This window comes from Helianthus annuus, chromosome 7 (assembly GCF_002127325.2).
Source record: "Helianthus annuus cultivar XRQ/B chromosome 7, HanXRQr2.0-SUNRISE, whole genome shotgun sequence".
NCBI lineage: Eukaryota > Viridiplantae > Streptophyta > Magnoliopsida > Asterales > Asteraceae > Helianthus > Helianthus annuus.
In genome coordinates this window covers 47,020,238-47,027,279 of record NC_035439.2, presented here as the reverse complement: position 1 = coordinate 47,027,279, position 7,042 = coordinate 47,020,238, and positions in this window count along the sequence as shown.

The window sequence follows — 7,042 nt, the reverse complement described above, 5'->3', positions numbered from 1 at the left end:
GCATTGTTATTTGCATAGTACATATAGAAGATGTATGATTTGGAACTACAAACTGATTGATAACGATAACCATGCTAGGGTTGGTCGGTCAACAGTAAACACGTAATTAATTCTTACCGAGCAAACCAAAGGTGAGTTCATTGCTCTTTTCTCAAGCATGAATCCCAGGGAAGGGATAACGGGTAACGTTCCGAGGAGGAATGCATGGGTAACGGGATGTTGGTTATTGTACTCAGTTTTTTTCTATCATTGTAAGACCACTACATCTACCGGGTCGTTGCTTGTAGGGCAACGGGGGTTATTAGTTGATAGCGCTATTAGGTTTGGCACCCTCACGACGTTCGAGGAGAACGGGCGTGAACTAATTACCTTAAAACATGACCAATGCTTTGATAGAGGCATTGGGGTTGGCAATCACATATCATCTGGCCATTCGGTAATCGAGTAATAACAACATCGAAACATCAAACATCATAACAACAAACAACATATCGTCTTGTAAACTGCTTTACTCACATGATCGGTAATACAACTTGGTAAACAAACACAAACCTTGAACTCACCAGCGTAGTCTGACACACTTGTTTACATGCTTGTAGGTAACTATTGAAGGAACTTGGGAGCTTGCCGTCTGATGCTGCTGGAGTGGTTGTGGTCATAATAAACGATTATGTTGATTTGGTTTTCATACATTTATACGCTTATACTTTTATGCTTCCGCTCAGTACTTTGGTTTTGGTTTAACTTTTCAAACGATACATTTCTTTCAATTGGGTATTTCAATACATTATAACTCGTGTTTGATATGATTGGTGGCTCTTTGTTGGATCGTTGCACCTCCAATAGGGACATACCCTAGGTGGTAATTTGGGGGTGTGACAGTTTGGTATCAGAGCCACTGGTTATAGAGAACTCGGTTTTAAAATGTTTTCATAAAACCAGACTATAACCGAATTGATCCAAACGATGACCATGACACTCAGCTTCAGACTGCAAGGTTCGTTCCTCGTTAACTTATGCTTTATATGCCTAGTAAACGTAACTATATTTATAGCATGCACGATACGACATGGTAGGCATCATGACACATTGATAGTGTAACATAACGCTTGCATCTAGTAAATCCTAATCTTGTTGGTAGTGCATATTTTGTGTTGATTGGGGTGGGAGAAACTTCAAACATAAGTTAAGAAGCATCGAGAGGAGCATGCAAACCGCCTTATTATCATGGGTGCACACATAATAATAACGCGAGGTGCATGCAATTCCCAATGAGGCTTGACGAGTGTAAGAGGGGTTCTTCCCTGTTTGTGTATGAACATGGTAGTTAATCGTTCTTAACGTGATAAACCTGAACACCTTCCTCGTTTTCGACTCCTAAATTAGTTCATTTCCATATATAGAAACATGAGTGGACGAGGACACGGACGTGGTAGCATCAACATGACTCAGGCTGAGTTAACCAATCTGATAAACACACGTGTGGCTGAGGCTCTGGCAGCCTACCAAGCTGCGCACCCGAACAACCAGCCTGCCTGTACGTTCAAGATGTTTATGGATTGTAAGCCACAGACCTTCAGCGGGACGGAAGGGGCTGTGGGACTATTGAGGTGGTTCGAGAAAGCTGAGTCAGTGTTCGCTATGTGCAACTGTCCCATGGGGGACCGCGTGAAGTATGCGACAGGCACGCTTGAGGATGGTGCCTTAACCTGGTGGAATGCCCAGGTTCAGCTGCTGGGTATTGATGCAGCAAACGCTACTACTTGGGACGACTTCAAGGAATTAATGAGGGAGGAATACTGTCCTCGTGATGAGATACAGAAGCTAGAGAACGAATATTACGATCTGAAACTGGTGGGATCTGAGGTTGAAGCGTACGTGAAGCGGTCGTATGAGTTGGCTGACTTGTGTCCGAATTTATCTCGACCTATGTCTCGAAGGATCGAGTTATTCATCAAGGGGTTACCTCCACGGGTGAAGGGTTTGGTTACTGCTGCAAACCTCAATAACTTAACCCAGATTGTCCGGTTGACTCACAAGATTATTGATCAGGAGGTGGAAAGCGACTCACTACCACCACGTGTTTCTAAAACTACTGCTGCCACTACTACAGCCACTACTCCTGTCACTGATGGCAAACGCAAGTGGGGTGATATGGACAAGGCGTCCAACTCGGTTCAGCCCCAAAAGAAGACAGACACTGGCAGTACTCGCAGCTTTAGCCAATCATCCTCAGTGAATCAAAATCAGAGACCTTATGTGGGAAAGAAGCCTCAGTGTAGCAAATGTGGGTTTCATCATTATGGGCAGTGTGATCTAGTTTGTCGCAGGTGCGACAAGGTAGGCCATGAGGCCAAGGATTGTAGGGCTCCTCAGCCAAAGCAGCAGCAGCAGCAGCAGACTCAGCCGAATCAGAGACAACAAGGGCAACAGTCTCAACAGAACCAGGGAAATCAAAAGGGGTGCTTTCAGTGTGGTGATGAGGGTCATTTTAAGAGGGATTGCCCTCAGCTTAACCAGAATGCTGGCAACAACAACAATACTGGGAGCGGCAACAATGGGAACAATGGTGGGAACGGAGCACGTGGAAGAGTATTTACTATTGGCGCTGGGGGAGACTCGCAATGATGGCAATGTTGAGACCGGTACGTCTTCTTTGAATGATCTTTTTCTGCTTCTGTTTTATTTGACTCTTGTTTCGATTGGAGTTATGTGCCTTAGGGTTCAGTCGTTAGTTAGGACTGACTTCCACCTTTCTTGAAATAAGCATGTAGTAGAACTAACTGATAGTAAATCGATAGAAGCTTCTCATGTTCTTTTTGGTTGTAAACTTGATCTCGTGGGTCAAGTGTTCGACATTGACCTACTTCCCAATACTCTTGTAAGTTTTGACATGGACTTGGTTATCTATGTATCAAGCAGAAAATTCTCTGCAAAAAGAAAATCGTGCGTTCCCTCTCCCCAGTGGGGAATCCTTATCAGTTTAAGATCATCGTAGTGGTGCCGTTGTTGGCATTGTCACAGTCGTGAAAGCCCAGAAGTGTCTACGGAAGGGCTACTCTGCTATACTAGCTCTTGTCACCGATTCGCCACTTTAAGGAAGAAAGATAGAGTATCTTCCAGTATTCGTGAATTTTCTGACGTGTCTTCTGAAGAGTTACCTGGTTTACTTCCACATCGTTAGGTAGAATTCCAGAATTGACCTTATGCCAATCCTGATTTCCTTTTGGGATACAGCAATCCCTTGGATTCGCTGGATACTATCACAGATTCATCACGGGATTTTCGAAGATTGCGTAGCCTTAATCTCGTTAGCACTGCGGGGAGCGGTGAACTCTTGGGAACCAAATTAGGTGGACGTCTTCTCAGCTTTCTCAGCTTAGGGAAGTGGGGTAGGCGAAGCACATGGGCCTCGATATCCTATTCACCTGAGTTTTGATAGGATGCATTAAAACCTGAAGACCATATGTGGGTGACCGGGCCTGAAGGCCCAGATAGCCACGCATGGGAACGAAGTTTGACATATGGGAAAGTCAAGGTAGGATTTTAGCAACCAGAAACACATATATGGAAATGAGAACCTAGTCACAGATCCAGGATTTGTACTTGAACCCCTTGGGAAGCTGTTAAGCTTAAGAAATAGTGGAAATTTGCGGTGGGAGAACGCAAAGATCAGGTGAAGCTCTGTTATCCCCGATTGTTCAACGGTGGGACCAACTTTCGATATCCTTGGCGAATTTCGGGACGAAATTCCCTTTAAAGTTGGGGATGATGTCACAACTGAGCAGAACCCGCAACAATCCTGATTTCCCACTTCGTTTCTCTCACACTTGGCGCTTGCCAATTTCGGGACGAAATTTCTTTCAAGTTGGGGATGATGTGACAATCCGAACTTTCAAGGTTAGTAACGTCTAAATCTTGTAAACCCAACTCCGTTAAATCTAATTAACCCGGTTAGGTAACCTGTTGATTTGGGTCTATAATTATAACTTGCTAGTACTCACCATATCGGCCCAAAGAGAGTCCCTGGGCCCAACTAGTTTTTTTGACAATTTGGATTGTAATCGGGTGCTGTGCTATTGAACTCGGCCCAAACAGGAGTACTAAGTTATTATTAGTGAACATTTGGTGCAGACCCTTATTGCTCCACATTATTAGGTAACCGGCCCAACCCCTTATTCCTTTAGGTAACCGGCCCAACACTCTATCCATATAGATTCATGCGTATGTATTGTACTCGTAATCAAACTCTGATCAGTTTAAAGCTAAAACAAACCCTACCCTCCTACATACTCTGTGTACGGCAGTGGAACCCCCCCCCCTCTATCTCAGGTTAGTATAATCACTTATTGAATATGGTTTCTTGATTGGTTTGCTGTGTCGTGTTCATAAGTAACAGTTTTAAAGTACGTATGTTGTAATGGTGGTTTAATGATTTTCGGTTGATCTAATACTCACAAACATGAACTCGTAATGGGCTGCTATGTGTTGAATTATATGTTAATTACTGGATTGTGATAATATGCTTTCTGTAAATCAAAGAAAAACGTTGTTGAACTTGTTAGTCTTGATGAAAGGCGATGATTAGGGTTTGTGATAATTGTTCCAATCTTGTTAGTCATGCATGATCACTAAACACTTGGTTTAATGTGTTATTTATATGTAACTGATCAATAAACGTGTAATATTGATAAATTTATCTAGTAGTATTGCATGATCAATAATGGTTATTATAGTATGATTTAGATTAGTAATTGTATGAGAATTGCAAGAATAATTATAATACTAGATGATTGGGTTATGTTCTGATTCTTATTAACTTACTGTTAAGAACAATAGTGATGCAAGAATAATATATATTTAGTTGTGGTCACAAAGCGAGTTTAGGATTAAATTAGAGGTGAAAAACAAACGATTGATGGATGGAATGGGAGTTTGGGTTCGGTTGGTTGGGTACTGGGTATTGGGCCACCAACCGAGTGGATGTGTTGCTGGGTTCTCTGGGCCGCACTCGGCTGGGGTTTGCCAATACATAACCTGGGCCGAACTAGACTATAATGAGGCTGACAAAATTACACTTGATAATTGTGAATTAAGTTAATTCAACTGGGCTATAAATTACGTAGTTGGGATAGATCACATATTAGGGGATGGGGTTAAGGAGAGCAGATGAAAATTGGGCCTGTCATTAATGTTGTTATGTAGTGGATTGTTTATGAAACGAAAATCATAACAGGACCAAGTCAAATAAACCCACAGATCACAGTTTAGTTTGGGCCCTTATACAACTGGGTTATTTCATTGGTTCTGGCCGCACCATCGGGTGGGCCTGGGGTGCAGCTGGGTCGGAGAATCCAGTGATGTCGAGCGGGTTGGGGACTAACATAGTTGGGCTATTTGAGGGTTAAGGGTTCACAGGAGAATGGGCTGGTGGTTGGATTTGAATTTAATGTATTGGGTCGATGTTTGTGCTTTAGTCAATTTGAGTGGATGTAGAACGTGTACTGATAGACTTATGCATATTGGTTTGGGTTGAATAGGAGATTAAGTATATGCATTGGGCCGTGCACTTTTATAATATTTTCTTTACTATATTCAGCTGTGAATTTTGGGTGAAGTATGCTTGTATGTTAAAATATTGTATTGCGTGAATGAATGTGCTAGCCGTATGCATTGTTATTTGCATAGTACATATAGAAGATGTATGATTTGGAACTACAAACTGATAGATAACGATAACCATGCTAGGGTTGGTCGGTCAACAGTAAACACGTAATTAATTCTTACCGAGCAAACCAAAGGTGAGTTCATTGCTCTTTTCTCAAGCATGAATCCCAGGGAAGGGATAACGGGTAACGTTCCGAGGAGGAATGCATGGGTAACGGGATGTTGGTTATTGTACTCAGTTTTTTTCTATCATTGTAAGACCACTACATCTACCGGGTCGTTGCTTGTAGGGCAACGGGGGTTATTAGTTGATAGCGCTATTAGGTTTGGCACCCTCACGACGTTCGAGGAGAACGGGCGTGAACTAATTACCTTAAAACATGACCAATGCTTTGATAGAGGCATTGGGGTTGGCAATCACATATCATCTGGCCATTCGGTAATCGAGTAATAACAACATCGAAACATCAAACATCATAACAACAAAAAACATATCGTCTTGTAAACTGCTTTACTCACATGATCGGTAATACAACTTGGTAAACAAACACAAACCTTGAACTCACCAGCGTAGTCTGACACACTTGTTTACATGCTTGTATGTAACTATAAAAGGAACTTGGGAGCTTGCCGTCTGATGCTGCTGGAGTGGTTGTGGTCATAATAAACGATTATGTTGATTTGGTTTTCATACATTTATACGCTTATACTTTTATGCTTCCGCTCAGTACTTTGGTTTTGGTTTAACTTTTCAAACGATACATTTATTTCAATTGGGTATTTCAATACATTATAACTCGTGTTTGATATGATTGGTGGCTCTTTGTTGGATCGTTGCACCTCCAATAGGGACATACCCTAGGTGGTAATTTGGGGGTGTGACAATTTACACATCAGATCGCGTATAACCTTCCAGAAAGCGATTTAAGGCTCGAAATCGAATAAGAATTTGATATGTGCAAATGATACACATAATTTCACAAATCCCAAGAATAAAACACAATATTTCATTGGTTTGGTATTTGTTTGATGGTCACAGTGACACAGGTGTCACAATTTAGTCGGGAGATTTACAGATCACTTTACTACTACATTTGGGTTATTGATTTTGAGTTCATATAGCTGATGCTACGGTTGTGAAAACTCGTTGGCATATTGTGACTGACTATCTATGTATCCTAATAGACAAGACTCCTCTTTTATGGAACCCCTGTTAACCAGATTGCACTAGACTACACGTCGATACGTCTTGTACCCTCGACACCAAATGCTAAAAGCACATACCTTTTAACTATTGGATTTGTGATATATATATATATATATATATTCTTGGACTCACTTGAGGTGAGTAAGGTTTGATTCGGTTTGATGATTA